This window comes from Zingiber officinale, chromosome 3B (assembly GCF_018446385.1).
Source record: "Zingiber officinale cultivar Zhangliang chromosome 3B, Zo_v1.1, whole genome shotgun sequence".
NCBI classification, from domain to species: domain Eukaryota; kingdom Viridiplantae; phylum Streptophyta; class Magnoliopsida; order Zingiberales; family Zingiberaceae; genus Zingiber; species Zingiber officinale.
Genome location: NC_055991.1, coordinates 90,094,176 through 90,113,773, shown reverse-complemented (window position 1 = coordinate 90,113,773; position 19,598 = coordinate 90,094,176).

The following is a 19,598-nucleotide window of genomic DNA, read 5'->3' as shown; positions in this document are numbered from 1 at the left end:
TGAGAGGGAAGATGAAGGGTCAAGTTTGACTTGACCAAATGCCACTTCATTGTGACTTGGCATGGGCCGACCAATGATGATGTTCCACATCATCAAGGCTACATCATTGTGTGTCACCTCATGAGGAAGACCAAGAGCCATGACTCTTGGTATTACATGGAGGTATAAAACCTCTAATAAGTGGTTGGCCACATTAGTGTGATGAGTGAAGCAATTGTGTTCTCATTCAAGGCTTCTTCTTCTTCTTCCTCTCATCTCTTCTCTCCTTCTCCTCCATTGCCGAGACCTCTCTAGGGTGCTAGTACACTCTAAGTGGTTCTCTCCACCTTTTGTCCGTATGGATACGTATAGAGGAGTGTACACTTGACACTCTACGAGATCCAACAATCATTTGGACGAGCGGGATAAGCGAAGGGCTTCGCTACAAGGGTAATCTTCCTTTTCATGTAGATCTAAGGTAGATCTAGTGTAGACAAACATGTACATGAATGTTTTTATTTATCTTCGCACAGATCCGTGGCTAGCTTCGAGCTTTCCGCAACGTAAAAAGCGGTTTTTGCTGCTCGAAAGTTCTAACACAATTTTTTTTTTTATTCTTTGATAATTAGCACAATTTGTTTTAGATTTCTCCATCACCACACTATTTAACTCCACCCGTGATGAACTGGTTATAGCCGGTCCCAAGCCCAGATAATAGAGGAGGGTTGTATTAGGTTGGCAACCAACTTTAAAACAATGATAAATATTCAATGAATAGATTCATTAAACTGTTGTGCTAATGCTAGGTTGTTCCCTGGAAGAAACACGTTGCAGAGTTCGACTGTAACGTTTCGATAAGGACCGTTACATCTTTAGAACCCTGCAGTGATAAATATGCAAGAGTTCGAGTTGTAGGGTCTTACTGTAATATATCAGCAATGACTGCTACATCTCTATGAGAAATTGGGTATAGTATTAAATAGGCAAGAGTTCTCATACCATAAGTTAAATAAAAACAAATATAATAGGAAAATAAATAATCTAATATTTGAAACATGGAACATAGGAACCCTCACTAATAAATCAATGAAGGTAATAGATACAATGATTAGGAGTAGACTTTATATTTTGTGTGTACAAAAGATAAAATGCGTAGGCGAGAAGGCAAAACTGATAGAGAACTCAAATTTTAAGGTATGGTATACTGAAAAGAGTAAAGTAAGAAATGGAGTGAGTATTGTTATAGATAGTTCATTAAAAGATGAAGTTATAGGAGTAGCTAAAAAAGGGGATAGAATTATAACCCTTAAGATAATAGTGGCGAAAGAAACTATGAACATAATTAGCATATATACACCTCAAGTAGGATTAGATAAAACTATCAAATTAAAGTTTAAGATGACTTAGATGAAATATTATAAAATATTCTGCTAAGTAAAATAATTTTAAAGGAGGTGATCTAAGTGGCATGTCAAAGTGAAAAATGAGGAATATGAGAGTGTACATGGGGGTTATGAGTTTAGAATGAGAAATGAGGAAGGGAAAACTCTATTAGATTTTATTATAACATATAACCTTATATTAGCTAATACGCTTTTTAAGAAAAGAGACGAACACTTAGTCACATTCAAAAGTGAGAATAATAAATCATAAATTAACTTTCTTATGGTTAAGAATAATGATAGAAAGATTTATAAAGATTGCAAGGTCATCTATGGAGAAAGCTTAACTGTCTAACATAGGTTAGTAGTGTTGGATATACGTCTCAAACAGAGTATCAATAGAATGAAAATATATACGACTCCTAAATTAAGTGGTAGAAGTTAAAGGATGAGAATCAAAATATATTCAAGGAGAAGGTAGGAGTATTAGTATTTGGTGAAATATACGATGACTCTAATACGACATGCGATAAGATGATATCAAAGTTGAAAATAGTAGCAGAGAGTATACTCAGTGGGTGAATGGGACATGCACGACTAAGTAAAGAATCTTGGTGGTAGAATAAGAAAGTACAAGAGAAAGTGAACAAAAAATGAATATCTTATATGGAATTATATATTTGTAAGAACGAGAAAAATTTTAAAAATACCAAGAAAGAAGCTAGAAAGTAATGAATGAAGCAAAGAATGAAACTTTTGAATGATTATATCAAAAATTAGATACAAAAGAAGGGGAAAGAGATATTTATAGAATAGTTAAAGTGAGAGAAAGGAAGAAAAGAGATCTTATCCAAATAAAATATATTAAAGATAAATGTAATAGGGTACTAGTAAATGATGGAGAAATAAAAGAGCGGTGGAAGAGGTATTTTCATTAACTTTTTAATGAAAGTTTAGCTGACCAACTTAACTTAGGTAATTTAAGTAAGTCAAATGAGCATAAAAATTTAAATTTTTATTATAGAATTCAATCTTCAAAAGTAGAATAAGTTTTAAATAGGATGTACAATGGAAAAGTTATTGGACTAGATGATATTCCGATAGAAATATGGAAGTGCCTAGGAAAAAAGGAATTGAATGACTTATAAAATTATTTAACATGATATTGAAAATAAAAAAAAATATCTGATCAATAGAGGATAAATACTCTAGTTCTCTTATATAAGAACAAGGGAGACGTACAAAAATTGTGTAAACTATAGGGATATTAAACTAAAGACTCATACCATGAAATTTTGAAAAAAAAATAATACAAAAAAGTTTAAGAAAGGAGACCTCGGTGATAGAAAATTAATTTGGATTCATGTCGGGAAGGTCAATAATAGAAGCTATGCATCTTCTTAGAAAATTAATTAAAAAATATCGAGAGCAAAAACAAGATCTACACATAATATTCATTGACTTAGAAAAAGGTTATGATAGATTCCCAAGGAAAATTATCTAGAGAATTCTAAAAACAAGAAGTATTAGCGTAACATATATTGAATTAATTAAGAATATATATGAGGATGTGATGACCAGAGTAAAGACTTTAAGTGGAGTAACTGAAACTTTCTAATAAAGATAGGGTTACATCAAGGTGTTGGGTTTTTCGGGCCGCGAAAATCGCATTTTCGCGTCGCGCAAACCACGAATCACCCATGCCACTGGCTCTCGTGCGAAGAAAACTTTCAAAAATACGAGTACGAGTTTAAAGCTTCAATCTACAGTAGATCTACAAAGGAACATTTTTATACCTTTGAAGCGTGCCTTTCGCGTATCCCTCTCGTCCAAAATGCTGGATCTCTAGACCGTCAAGCGTACGGTCCTCTAGAAGTATCCACACGGACAACTTAGGTGGAGAAGACCTAAACAAAGGTGTGCTAGCACCTTGATAGGTCACGACAAGAAGAGGAGAGGGAGAGAGCAAGAAGAACTCAAGGAAGAAGAAGGAGGAATCAATGAGATTAACTTACAAAATGAAAACATTTCCTCCTCTTGATGTGGCCGGCCACATTAAGAGATGTGTAACCTCCATGGAATGCCAAGAGTCACAACTCTTGGTAACTCTCATGAGGTGGCATCCTACTTAAGCAACCATGATGATGTGGAGCATCATCATTGGCCCAATCAATGCCAACTCACCAATGAGGTGGCATAAAGTCAAGTCAAACTTGACTCTTCATCTTCCTCTCAAGTCAAGTCAAACTTGACTTAATCTCTCTCATGGTTGATCTAATCCAACCATTTAATTCAAGCTAATTTAATATAATGAATCTAATTCATTTAATTAAATTGATTCAATGAGTCATAATCTAAATTAGACTCATTAAACACATGAATCAACTTGAGTGTAACTCAATTAGCCCAATTAGGATTACTCTTAATCCAATTTGATTCATCAAATGAATCTAATCCTCTTGGTTCATCATATGAACCTAATCTCCATCTAAGTGTCCTTAGTGTGTGACTCTATAGGTTCTTGTAACGTTGGCAATGCCCCTAAACCCATTTAGGAGCATAAGTAATGAGCGGTATCTAGCAACACATCATTACTACCCAATGTTACAAGAATGTTGAGATCCAACATCACCTTTGTGACTACTAATTGTGACTCCTCACAAAATATGACAAGTGTCCTTCTATCCTAGACATCTAGATTGATCAATGTGAGGCATAGACCCTGTCATCCTCTAATCAATCTAAATCTTGAACTCCAAGTAGACTCACTCAATCAAATGAGCTCAATATCCTATATTGACTCATTTGGGCATGACCATGCACTTCGTGGTCTCACTCTATCAAGAATATCGATGTCACTCCCATCATATAGGAGGGATAGATCCCATCTACATCACTCACATCCCTCTGCATAATTTGTTACACACCCAGTAATCACCTTTATAGTCCACCCAGTTACGAGTGACGTTTGACGAAACCAAAGTACATAACTCCTTATGTAGGGATCCATGGTGACTTTAGGTCTAAGGACTTGTAGTCATACTAATAGCCACATGAGAAAGTATATGACACTCATATAACAATCCATGATACTTTCTCATGGCGGGTCATTCAGTATACATTCTCCAATGCATACCCATGTGTCAACTTGATATCTCTATATCCATGACTTGTGAGATCAAGTCATCGAGTTGACCTACATGCTAGTCTTATTGCATTAACATTGTCCCTGAATGTTAATACTCGACTAGGAATGATTAAGAGTAGTGTTCCCTATATCATCTCACTATCGGTTCAACTAACCGATTGATATAGGTGAGAACCGTCTACTCAAGGACGTTATTATACTTAATTTATTTGGCACCAATACAAGTAAGTATAATAACCAAAAACCAAATGCCTTTATTTATATAGAATATGATACAACAAGTCCAAAATACAATCATCAAATGATTGGCTCTAGGGCTCTAGCTAACAATCTCCCACTAGCACTAGTGCCAATCAGTGTAGGCTCTAAGCCCCAATGACCTAGTGTGACCATCATGCTTCCTCTGTGCCAAAGCCTTTGTCAAGGGATCTGCGATGTTAGCCTCTGTAGGTACTCTGCAAATCTTCACATCTCCTCTCTCGATGATCTCTCGAATGAGATGGAAGCGCCGTAGTATGTGTTTGGTCCGCTGGTGTGAGCGAGGTTCCTTCGCCTGTGCTATAGCTCCAATGTTGTCACAATAGAGCTCAATGGGGTCAGCAATGCTAGGAACCATCCCAAGTTCAGTGATGAACTTGCGGATCCAAACTGCCTCCTTTGCTGCCTTTGATGCAGCAATGTACTCGACTTCTGTTGTAGAATCAGCTACTGTATCCTTCTTCGAACTCTTCCAGCTGACAGCACCACCATTAATGCAAAATACGAACCCCGACTGCGATCTATAGTCATCCTGGTCGGTCTGGAAGCTAGCATCACTGTAACCCTTTACAGCTAGCTCATCATCGCCTCCATATATCAAGAAATATTTTTTAGTCCTTCTTAAGTACTTAAGAATATTCTTGACCGCTATCCAGTGACTTTCACCTGGATCTGCTCGTCATGCTCAAAGCATACGAGACATCAGGTCGAGTACATAGCATGGCGTACATGATCGATCCTATGGTTGAGGTATAAGGGATCTGATCCATGCGGTCTCTCTCCTCTCTAGAAGAGGGACCTTGAGTCTTCGAAAGACTCATGCCATGTGACATCGGCAGAAATCCCTTCTTGGAGTTTTGCACGGCAAACCGTAGGAGTACCTTGTCAATGTATGTACTCTGACTTAGGCCAAGCAATCTCTTAGATCTATCTCTATAGATCTGTATCCCTAGAATGCGGGATGCCTCATCTAAGTCCTTCATTGAGAAGCAACTCCCTAGCCATGTCTTGACAGACTGAAGCATAGGGATGTCCTTCCCAATGAGTAGTATGTCATCCACATACAATATGAGGAAGACAACTATATCCCCTACAACCTTCTTGTAGACACAAGGCTCATCTTCGTTCTTGATGAAACCAAACTGTTTGATTGCATCATCGAATCGAAGATTTCAGCTCCAAGAAGCTTGCTTTAGTCCATAAATGGACCTATGCAGCTTGCATACTCTGCTAGTATGTTGTGGATCTACAAAACCCTCAGGTTGTGTCATGTACACATCCTCGAGTAGGTTTCCATTCAGAAACATGGTTTTGACATCCATCTGCCATATCTCATAGTCATGGTAGGCTGCAATAGCAAGCATGATCCGAATGGACTTAAACATCGCTACTGGAGAAAAGGTTTCATCATAGTCAATACCATGAATCTGCTTGAAACCTTTAGCTACCAAGCGACCCTTATAGATAAGTCCATCCATGTCAGTCTTTCTCTTAAAGACCCACTTACACCCAATGGGTTTTACCCCTTCAGGTGGATCAACCAAGTCCATACTTAGTTGGTGTACATGGATTCCATTTCGGATCTCATGGCTTCTAGCCATTTCTCAGAATCTGGTCTCATCACAGCTTCCTGATAGGTGGTAGGCTCATCCTTTATGAGCATAATGTCATCATGGTCAGACAAGAGAAATGAGTATCTCTCAGGCTGACGACGTACCCTATCAGACCTGCGAAGAGGTATGTCTACTTGAACTGGTTGTTGTTCCTCAACTCCTTGTGGAACAACATCATCCACAACACTTTGTGGTTCCAGTTCAATTTCCATCGAGGCATCAGTGCTATTGTTCGCATCTTGAACTTCTTCAAGAACGAACGCGCTCCCACTAGTCTTTCTAGAAACAAAGTCCCTTTCTAGAAAGACCCCAGTCTTTGCCACAACTACCTTGTGCTGACTGGGAATGTAGAAGTAATATCCCTTAGTTTCCTTGGGATATCCAATAAAATAGCACTTGTCGGATTTGGGTCCTAATTTGTCTGAGACTTGACGTCTAACGTAAGCCTCACAACCCCAAATCCTCATGAAAGACACCTGGGCATCTCTCCCAGTCCATATCCTATATGGTGTCTTTATCACAGCCTTAGATGGAACTCGGTTGAGTATAAAAGCTTCCGTGTCTAGAGCATAGCCCCAAAGGTATGTCGGAAGATCTGTGTGACTCATCATCGATCGTACCATATCTAATAGGGTACGATTCCTCCTTTCGGATACACCATTCCACTGTGGTGTTCCAGGAGGAGTGAGTTGGGATAGAATCCCACACTCAGCTAGATAGTCACGAAAGTCATGGCTAAGGTATTCTCCACCTCGATCTGATCGAAGTATCTTAATACTCTTACCAAACTGGTTCTATACTTCATTCTTGAATTCTTTGAACTTTTCAAAGGATTCAGACTTATGTGTCATCAAGTACACATAACCATATCTACTAAAGTCATCAGTAAATGTGATAAAGTACCTATAACCTCCTCTAGCAGCGACATTGAAAGGGCCACATACATCACTATGTATGAGTCCTAACAAATCAGTCGCTCTCTCGCTGTGCCCACTAAAGGGAGTCTTGGTCATCTTGCCTCGTAGGCATGACTCGCATATCTCATATGATTCAAAATCAAATGAGTCCAGCAAACCATCCTTATGGAGCTGGGATAAGCGCTTGTCATTTATATGACCTAAGCGACAGTGCCAGAGATAGGTTTGGTTCAGGTCATTTGACTTGAACCTCTTGGTATTTATGTTATAGATAGGGCTTTCAAGGTCTAGAATATAGAGTCCATTTATCAGAGGTGCACTACAATAGAACATATCGTTTAAATAGACGGAACAACATTTGTTCTTTATAGTAAACGAGAAATCTTTCTTGTCCAAACAAGAAACTGATATAATGTTCTTAGTTAATGCAGGCACATAACAACAATCGACTAACTCTAGTACAAGCCCAGAGGGCAGAGATAGAAAGTAAGTCCCTACAGCAACAGAAGCAACCCGTGCTCCATTGCCTACTCGTAGGTCCACCTCGCCCTTTGTCAATGCCCTGCTATTTCTCAGCGCCTACACATCAGTACAAATGTGAGAAGCACATCCAGTATCTAATACCCATGATGTAGAAATAGATAGATTAACTTCTATAACATATTTACCTGAAGTGGAAATCTCACTTCGCTTCTTCTTAAGATCCTCCAAGTATACCTTGCAGTTCCTCTTCCAGTGCCCGGTCTGACCGCAGTGGAAGCAGGTAGCATCCTTGGCGACCCCTCCTTTAGGCTTCAGTGCCTTACCTTTGCCCTTGGCTTGGGACTTTCCCTTGCCTCTGGGCTTGCCCTTGCCCTTATGTTTCTGAACCATCAGAACAGTGTTGGGCTTAGCCTTCTTAAGGTTTAGCTCAGCAGTTCTTAACATGCTAAGCAGCTCGTGCAGTGGCTTGTCAATCTCGTTCATATTGTAGTTTAGAACGAATTGACTGTAGCTATCCAGCAAGGATTGTAAGATCAGGTTAGTAGCCAGCTCTTGGCCAAGAGGGAACCCCAACCTTTGTAGGTTCTCTATGTACCCAATCATTTTAAGTGCATATGGGCCTACAGGAGCCCCGTCTGACATCTTGCACTGAAACAGTGCCCTTGAGATCTCAAATCTCTCATGCCTCGCTTGACCTTGATACAGTTGACGAAGATGTTCAACCATATCGTAAGCGCCCATTAACTCATGTTGCTTCTGAAGCTCAGAGTTCATGGTCACGAGCATTAGACAAGACACATCTAATGCGTCATCTTGAAGCTTCTTGAAAGCATCTCGGTCAGCTCGCGTGGCAGTGGCAGGAGGAGCCTCCGGAATGGGCTGCTCCAGAACGTACAGTTTACGTTCTTGGGTGAGAACTATTCTCAGGTTCCTGTACCAGTCCAGGAAGTTTGCTCCATTGAGCTTGTCCTTCTCGAGGATAAATCGCAGGGAGAAGGTGTTCATATTCGACGTCATGGTAATCTACAACAGAAATAAAAGCAGAAATAAATATCATATTCTTAATCATTTAATTAGGCCTTTAACTAAATGATGCTCCCACTGAATTCTATAATTCATGTGGGACAAGATCCACATCATACTAACCCTTAAGTTAGCTTTGGCTAATACGCCCGAGAGTTAATATATATGTAATTTTGACCTATCTTTCCAACCGTTGGAAGAATGCCTATAGTTATACTCGATCCAACCGAGTTAACTAGGAATACTCAATCTAATTGAGTTGTACTCACCCATGCGTTGATAGGCGGGACCAAGATTGCCCCTCCGTACCCTACCAAGATAGTATGTGTTGCTCTGCTTTGACATATTCAACAACTACATGCGATCGAGGTAGTAGTAGGTATCACGACACGGTAGGCATTAGAGTTGACGTGATTTAGATCTAATCTAAATGATGATGCGTATCAAATACTTGATTTAGATCTAATCTAATCGTGGGGTGCATCATGTGCACGATTTAGATCTTATCTAATCGCTAGGCACTAATTAACTACTTAATTAAACATGCATCACATACATATAAGCAATTAATTAAATTATTTTGTGATTGTGTCATGGCCCTACTACGATCTTCTCAAGCCAATGAGAAGATCGGATGGTCAACCTAAGGTCAACAGCTTCTCAAGCTTCTTCCTTTGACCACCTTGTGTTGCTCGCGCCCTCCTCGTAACTCCGTCTCGTGTGGACCTTCCACCGCTTCAAAATTACATTACAATTTTGAAACTTGAGTTACATTCGAGTCTAAATCTAATTTACAACCAGAATAAAAGGAAGGCACGACACGCAGGTCGCGAAAAATAAAATAAATAAAAATAAGATAAATACAACACGCACATCACATAACGGCACGCAGGCCGTATTATGAATTATAACACAATTGTCCAATCGAATTGGGTCTTTGGGCCATGACTATCACAAAAATAATATATAATTCAAAATTATATATTTTTCATAATTTTTCTGTAATTTTTCATAATTTTACAGATTTTATGAGTAAATTTTTTCCGGCGGTCCCGATTAGCGATTTCGGGCGCAATCGCGGAGCAAATCCCCTTGCGGGGTTAGGGGCAATACCCCTACCCGTGATCTAACCATCGCGAGTTGCTCCTAAGAGATCCAAGAGCGCCTTAGCCCGCTGTCCCAAAAGATTTTGGGTCAAAACATTACCGTTTTGGAAAATTCTTCTCGGTAGTCGAAGCCTACAAGTGCCGAAACACTTGTGCTTCGCTTCTACGAGAAAAATACCCATAAAATCATAAAAATTAGGAAATTCAAAGAATGTTACAGTATGCATATTTTTCACAAAAATACTAATTTAAACTAGTACTCGCTTCGCACGTGGCTCTGATACCACTGTTGGGTTTTTCGGGCCGCGAAAACCGTATTTTCGCGTCGCGGAAACCCCAAATCACCCATGCCACTGGATCTCGTGCGAAGAAAACTTTTGAAAATATGAGTACGAGTTTAAAACTTCAATCTACAGTAGATCTACAAAGGAAGAAAATATTTTTATACCTTTGAAGCGTGCCTTTCGCGTATCCCGCTCGTCCAAAATGTCGGATCTCTAGACCGTCAAGCGTACGGTCCTCTAGAAGTATCCACACGGACAACTTAGGTGGAGAAGACCTAAACAAAGGTGTGCTAGCACCTTGATAGGTCATGACAAGAAGAGGAGAGGGAGAGAGCAAGAAGAACTCAAGGAAAAAGAAGGAGGAATCAATGAGATTAACTTACAAAATGAAAACATTTCCTCCTCTTGATGTGGCCGGCCACATTAAGAGATGTGTAACCTCCATGGAATGCCAAGAGTCACAACTCTTGGTAACTCCCATGAGGTGGCATCCTACTTAAGCAACCATGATGATGTGGAGCATCATCATTGGCCCAATCAATGCCAACTCACCAATGAGGTGGCATAAAGTCAAGTCAAACTTGACTCTTCATCTTCCTCTCAAGTCAAGTCAAACTTGACTTAATCTCTCTCATGGTTGATCTAATCCAACCATTTAATTCAAGCCAATTTAATATAATGAATCTAATTCATTTAATTAAATTGATTCAATGAGTCATAATCTAAATTAGACTCATTAAACACATGAATCAACTTGAGTGTAACTCAATTAGCCCAATTAGGATTACTCTTAATCCAATTTGATTCATCAAATGAATCTAATCCTCTTGGTTCATCATATGAACCTAATCTCCATCTAAGTGTCCTTAGTGTGTGACCCTATAGGTTCTTGTAACGTTGGCAATGCCCCTAAACCCATTTAGGAGCATAAGTAATGAGCGGTATCTAGCAACACATCATTACTACCCAATGTTACAAGAATGTTGAGATCCAACATCACCTTTGTGACTACTAATTGTGACTCCTCACAAAATATGACAAGTGCCCTTCTATCCTAGACATCTAGATTGATCAATGTGAGGCATAGACCCTGTCATCCTCTAATCAATCTAAATCTTGAACTCCAAGTAGACTCACTCTATCAAATGAGCTCAATATCCTATATTGACTCATTTGGGCATGGCCATGCACTTCGTGGTCTCACTCTATCAAGAATATCGATGTCACTCCCATCATATAGGAGGGATAGATCCCATCTACATCACTCACATCCCTCTGCATAATTCGTTACATACCCAGTAATCACCTTTATAGTCCACCCAATTACGAGTGACGTTTGACGAAACCAAAGTACATAACTCCTTATGTAGGGATCCATGGTGACTTCAGGTCTAAGGACTTGTAGTCATACTAATAGCCACATGAGAAAGTATATGACACTCATATAACGATCCATGATACTTTCTCATGACGGGTCATTCAGTATACATTCTCCAATGCATACCCATGTGTCAACTTGATATCTCTATATCCATGACTTGTGAGATCAAGTCATCGAGTTGACCTACATGCTAGTCTTATTGCATTAACATTGTCCCTGAATGTTAATACTCGACTAGGAATGATTAAGAGTAGTGTTCCCTATATCATCTCACTATCGGTTCAACTAACCAATTGATATAGGTGAGAACCGTCTACTCAAGGACGTTATTATACTTAATTTATTTGGCACCAATACATGTAAGTATAATAACAAAAAACCAAATGCCTTTATTTATATAGAATATGATACAACAAGTCCAAAATACAATCATCAAATGATTGGCTCTAGGGCTCTAGCTAACACAAGGATCAGCTCTAAGTCCTTATCTTTTTACACTAATTATGGACGAACTCACTATTGGAGCAATCTGTGTGACCCTAGGTTTTGATGTTTGGAAAAAGGTTTAAGTTTGGATTATTCTTGTATTTGATATGCGTTATGAGTATGCAGGATGTAGGTACAACAAAGGCAAAGTCCAAGTGTGATCTTGGCAAAGGCAAAGTCCAAGTGGGATTTTGGAAAAGGTGAAAGTCCAAGTGGAGTCTTGGTGGTGTAAGTCCAAGTATGTAGTCTTGGCAACGTAAGTCCAAGCGTGACTTGACAAGGTTGAAGTTCCGGAGGTAAAGAGTCTTTTGGCAATGGATACTCGACAATAAGGACAAGGTAAAAAGAAGCTCTTGAAGGTAGGACGTGAAGGATGGGGAGACATCTAAGGGACGCGAGGCTGATGGAGGGGGGTGAATATCGCTTTTTAAAAACATTCCTTTTCTTTTTAAATCAAAGTAACGCAGCGGAAAATAGAGACTCATTTCGGTTGCTTGGTTCGAAGCCTAGGTCAACTCCTACTCCAAGGCCCGCTATCCATGATCGCACTGTTGGGCAATCCACTAAATTTTTTTTTTCCGAAAACCTGAGAGAGAAGTAGATCGTATAATGAAATATGTAAGATAGTAACAGCCTACTATCTTACTTGAAATAGAGTACAAAATAAGATAATTAAAAGTATACTGACACTTGATGTAGGATGAAACTCAGTTGGTACATCTTGAGTTGAGCAGCATCTTGTTTGGTGATGAGTAGTAGACTTGTCGTACGAACAGGAGCTTTGCACAACAATGAACATAGAACAGATGTACAACCTTAGACCTCGAGCTTCACTTTTATAGGAATCATCAACGTTCGGTCGACCGATCCTTGGGTTCGGTCGACCAAACCTGCTCCCTTCCTTCTTCGCTGAGATCTGATGCTGATTTGATCTTCAAACATTAATTAAATTTAATGATTCGGTCAACCGATCTCTTTGTTTGGTCGATCAAACATTGAACTTCCCTGTTTATCGAGATTCACACTTAACGCACCTTTAATGTGATGATCATTTGGTCGGCCGATCCCTATGTTCGATCCATCGATCAGCTTGGATTCCCATGTCTGCTTCTGATTGAACTGATCTTTTCCACATCATCAGTGTTTGGTCGACCGATCCTTTGGTTCGGTCGACCGATCAGGCCTTGATTGGATGTTGCTATGCTTTGGTCTAAACTTGTCTCTAATTTGAGTTAGCCTTGTTCGCTCAACCGGTCCTCCTATTCAGCTATGCTTTTGTAAAAGTCCTGAACCTTTACTAATAACCTATTGTGTTCTTTAGAAATTAAATTAGGAATCACAAACGGAACTTAACATTATTGATTCCAAATTTAACTTATCTGTTCTTAGCGGTTTAGACTTGGATCGCAAACGATGCTTCACATTATTGATCCAAATCCACCTATGTTACAAATTCAATTAAATATTAATTTCAGAAATCGACTTCCAAGTTAAACATGGCGAGGCACTAGGCCTTCTTGGGTATGAGAGCATCCACCACTTCTTAGACAAAGCCTTTTAATGAAATCTAATATTTAATTTCCTTATATAACCCTAGGTTTAACCAAAAGGAACAATCGAATCACAAATTCGAAAAACAAAAAAGACATAAACTTGAATCACAAATTCGAAACCTAGAATCATATGCCTCTTGTGTTTGGTATTTCAAAAACTATACAAAGAAAACTAGTATGATGCGGAATATAAATTACTAGTTATACCTTTCTTTGTAAACAACAACCTCTTGATCTTCTACCGTATTCCTCTTCTTATCTCGGACGTCGTGTGGGCGACGATCTACCGAGACGAGAACCACCCAAGCTTCATTCTTCTTCTTGTGAGTTTCGACCACCACAAGAATTTCAAGAATAGATAAGGCTCGACCACACCACCAAGCTCCAAGGGATGCTAGAAACAAACCTCCTTTCTCTCCTTCTCCAAGAAAAATTCGACCACCAACAAGCTCCTTGAGAGTTGATGCCGCCGACCACCAATGAAGAAGAAAAGGAGGAGAGGAAGAGGATGAGAAGGGTCGGCCACCAACCAAAGAAATAAAAGAGAGGAACACTAGAACATAAGTTATGAGGTGAGGCACCTCTATCCTCTCTTTTATATTCCTTGGTCTTGGCAAATAAGGAAAGTTTTATAAAAACTTCCTTATTCTCTTAGCCAATGAAAGGAAAATTTAATTAATATTTCCTTTCTTGTTTCTATTTGGCCAACCACCTCATGATCCTCCATCCAAGGAAAGTTTTAAACAAAATTTAAAACTTCCTAATTTGTTTCCAGAAATTTTTAAAATAAAAATTTCTCTTTAAAAAATTCCCTTCATGGTTGGTTATAAAAAGAATCTTTTATAAATTAAAATCTCTCTATTAAAACATGTGGATGATTTCCAAAAAGGAAAGTTATCTTTAAAATTAAAATCTTCCTCTCAATCTACAAATACGGAAAGATATCAAATTTTTTCTTAATCTTTTGTAGAAACTATAAAAGGAAAGATTTAATTTTAAAACTCTCTTTTAAATCATGAGGATGGTTAAAAAAATGAAAGTTTTATAAAAAATTAAAATCTTCCTTTCAACTATAAATAAGGAAGATTTCAAACCTTTCACTTAATCTTTTGTAGAAAGCTATAAAAGGAAAGATTTAAATTTTAAACTCTCTTTTAAAACCATGGAATCCACATAAGAAAAAAATTTTAAAATAAAATCCTTTTAATTTTATTGTGGCCGGCCACACTTCATCCCATCCAAGCCATGTCTTGGCCGACCCTTGCTTGGGCTCCAAACTTGGCTTGGCCGACCACATAACGATGGATAAGAAGGTGGGTATAGGTGGGTATAATACTTTATAAATAAGAGGCTACGATAGGGACCGAGAGGAGGAATTGATTTTGGTCTCCTGATGAAATTAAGCTTCCTGTGTTCACCCCGAACACCCAACTTAATTTCATCAATAATAATTCATGCCACTAAAGAATTATTATTGAACTACCGCACCAATCCCAAATTACATTTTGGGCTCTTTCTTATTATGAGTGTATTAGTCTCCCTGTGTTTAAGATATAAAATGCCCACTAAATAAATGAGTTACTGACAACTCACTTAATTAATATCTAGCTCCAGGAGTAGTACCACTCAACTTCATTATCATGTCGGACTAAGTCCACCTGCATGGTTTACTTGACAATCCTTATGAACTCCTCTTGGGGACATCATCAACCTAGATTACTAGGACACAGTTTCCTTCTATAATCAACAATATACACTATAAATAATATCATTTCCCAACTTATCGGGCCTCTTGATTTATCGAACTAAATCTCACCCATTGATAAGTCAAAGAAATAAATACTAGATATATGTGTTTGTTATTATATCAGGATTAAGAGCACACACTTCCATAATAACAAAGGTCTTGTTCTTTTATGTAGTTAGTATAAAAAGAACTTACCTTAAATGGTCTTGCTCAATACATTCAGAGTGTACTAGTATAATTTTATTGTTAAGATAAACTAATACCAAATCACACTACGACTATTCCAATGGTTTGTTACTTTCCATCTTAGTCGTGAGCTACTGTTTATAATTTATAAGGAATCGATAACATGATCTTCTGTGTGTGACACCACACACCATGTTATTTACAATATAAATTAATTGAACAACTACACTTAGCATATAAATATAGATATTCGACCAATGTGATTCTTATTTCTAAATAAATGTTTATACAAAAAGCTAGGCTTTTAGTATACACTCTAACAATCTCCCACTTATACTAAAAGATTATGCTGCCATATTCCCTGCCATACATCTGATTCCCAACCTTTCAATATGCCCATCAAAAGTTCTTGCCTTCAAGGCCTTAGTGAAAGGATCTCCTAGGTTATCATCTGATGTAATCTAGGTGGCAACAACTTCTCCTCATTATACGATGTCTCGTATTGGGTGGTACTTGCGCTCTATGTGTTTACTTGCTTTATGGGCTTGTGGTTCCTTCGAGTTTGCTATTGCACCACTTATTATCACAATACACTATAATAATTTTTGGGCAAACCAGGAATCACATCTAAGTCCATGAAGTTCTTGAGCCATATAACTTCTATGGTCGCATCAGAGGCTGCCACATACTCAGCTTCCATGGTGGAGTCCAGAAAGCATCTATGCTTATCACTCCTCCATTGTCACGACTTTACCTCCTAAAGTAAACATAAAACCCCGAGGTTGACTTACTATTGTCCCTATCTGATTGGAAGTCAAAATTCGTATATCCCATAAGAAGCAAATTATCTACCTTGTAAATTAGCATATAATCTCTAGTCCCTCTAAGGTACTTTAATATATGCTTTACGTCAGTCCAGTGTCCCTATCCTGGGTTACTTTGATATCTGCTAACTATGTCCATGGTAAAATAGATATCCGGTCTCATGCATAACATAGCATACATTAGGCTTCCGACAGCCAAAGCATAAGGAACTGCCTTCATGTCTTCTATCTCCTTTGATGTCTTCGGAGACATCTCTTTGGATAAAGCTACTCTATGCCTAAAAAGTAGAAAAACTTTCTTGGAGTCTTGCATGCTAAAACGAGCAAGGATTGTATCGATATATGAAGCTTGGGACAAGCACAACATCCTTTTCTTACGATCCCTTATTACTTTGATCCCAAGAATATGTATGCATTCTCCTAAGTCCTTCATATCGAATTGCTTGGACAACCATACCCTTACTTCCGACAATACTTTGATATTGTTTCCAACTATCAAAAATGTCATCTACGTATAGTACAAGAGATACCATCACGTTTCCATCACACTTCTTGTATACACAAGATTTATCCGTACATTGAATAACTTCATAAGATTGGATTTACTACCGGATGTTCCAAGACCTTGAAGCTTTGCTTCAGTCCATAAATAGATCGATTAAGCTTACATATTAGATGCTCTTTTCCCTTTACAATGAACCCCTCTGGTTGCTTTATATGGATACTTTCTTCAAGACTTCCATTAAGGAAAGTTGTCTTGACATTCACTTGCCAAATCTCATAATCCATATGAGTAGAAAAAGATAAAGAATTTGGATAGACTTAAACATGGCTACCGGTGAAAAGGTTTCCTTACCCTTTTCAACAAGCCTTGCTTTGAAAGTTTCCACCTCCCTGTCTGTCCTTCTTTTTCTATTGTAGACCAATTTAAACTCAACACCATTTGGTGGTTCTACAAGCTCCCAAACTTTATTAGAATACATAGATTCTATTTTTGTATTCATTGCTCTTTGCCAAGATGTTGCATCTTTATCCTGGAGTGCTTCATCATATGTCCGGGGATCAGGTTCATGTTCACCAGGGATCTAGTCCAAAGACTCTCCAAAACATGAATCTTTCAGGTTGCCTAACAACCCTCCCACTACGACGACACACTTTGTGCAATTGTGTATCATTTGTAATACATGTTGTAGTTTCTTGTGATATTTTATCTTGTATAGTTGGTACTAGATTAGACGTGTCTTTTATTATTTCCTTAAGAATAAATTTACTTATGGACTTGTGGTTCATTACATAGTCCTCTTCTAAAAATCAGGCATTGATGCTTACAATGACCTTCTGATTTTTAAGGACTATAAACCTCCTTTCATTTATCTAGGATAACCCACAAACAAGTGAACTCTTGTCCAATTTATTAGTGTCTCCCTTCAGCACATGTGATGGACTACCTCTGTAAAGCCCAAAAATTCTCAAAACTATTTTAGAAATATAGTATGATTTTTCTGAAATTTTTAGATATTTTTTCGGAATTTTTCGAGTAGCGGAAGTAGCAAAAATAATTAGAACCGTAAAATAGCTTAGGCGGGGAATTGAACTCGAGACCTATGGTTTACGGATAAGTTTAGTAACCGGTGAACCCAGCAGGGCCGTGCTGAAAGAAAGAGGAATCAATTATATTTATATTAGAATTGGGCCTAGTTACCCACTTAATATAAATAGAAGAACTTAAGTTGGGTTGGTTTATTTTAGAATTGGTTCGGCACCTCCTCACCTCACGCCACTTTTCCCTTCCAAAACCTCACCGCCGCCTCTCCCTCTTTCTCCTCTTCCTCACGCACGACACACCAAGGCAAGGGTCCATAGGTTCATCTTCCAGCGACGACTCCAACACGAAAGAGGTTCTTCTCCGCGAGAGGAACGCGAAGACGTGATCGGATCGTTGAGAGGATCATCTCCACCGGAACTCTAGCGAATAGAATCGTAAGAAATTACGATCAAGAGGTAAGAAACCCCTCACCTGCAGTATAATAGCTCCGTTTGGATTTTCTATGCATTAGATTAGTAATATGCAGATTTTTGTGGACATGTAGGGTGTTTTAACCCTCCTCTCAGATTTAGGGATTTAGTTGAGCACCTTTAGATGGGCCGGACACGTTTACCCTCTTCAGTTGGGGTTGTAGACGTTGTCGGGTGCCTAAAGGTGATCTCCCTAATGAAGGGGAGAGTTGGGGCACACTAAGTGTTCGACAAAATAACTAGATCAGTAAAAATGCAGCTTAGGCATTTTGATAGTACAGCTAAATGCATTAGAAGCGTTTAAAACAGTAAATCAGTTTATTTTAGCTATATGGGACTACGGTCCAATGGGTGGGCTCCCACAGTCGCCTCTAGGTTTAGACAACCTAGCTCTAGGTTCAGATAACCTAGAATCAGTAAGTTACATAGTAATTAGCTACATTCAGTATTTTATTTTCAGTAGGCACTGTACAGGATCAGATATCCGTTGGGTTGGACTCCCACAGTCGTCCCTAGGTTCAGACAACCTAGTAAACCCTACTAGATTCGGAACTTGCAATCCCGGGTCTAGCTAGGGATGCGTGCACAGCAAGTACAGTTGCCGGGCCCAAAACAGTATGATTATGTATTTTCACTTATTACGAATTAGTTTTCAAAACTCAAAATTGGTCTTGTTGGTTGAGTTTGAATTCAGTATCAGTTAGCTCTAGTTAGCTTTTATATGCTTAGTTCAATTATCTCCATTGATTTCATGTACAGCTTTAGATATGCCATGATTGTATGCTTATATGCCATGCCATGCTCAGTTTATTCAGTACATTCAGCATATGTTTTAAACAGCATGATTTCAAAGCATATTTGCATCGTCGCATGTTTTTGTGAGGTAGATGGTTTCTTACTAAGCTTTTTGGCTTACAGATACTATTTTCCTTATACTGCAGATACAGGAAAAAGGAAAATGGACTAGCAGAGGAAGCTGGAGGGCAATGCAAAGGTGGTGGGTGTGTATGGAACTGGAATCAAAGGTCCTTAGGGGACGTAGCAAATTGAGCATTAGACTCTTTAGCATTTACTTTAGCATTTTATTTATTGGTTTTGGTTTACATGTTCTAGGCACTTTTAGTTGTGTGTGTTGCCATGAATTCCTAAACTATGCCTTATGTTAAGTTAGATTACTAGTTTATGTCGTTAGAATGTTATTACATGTTGTTA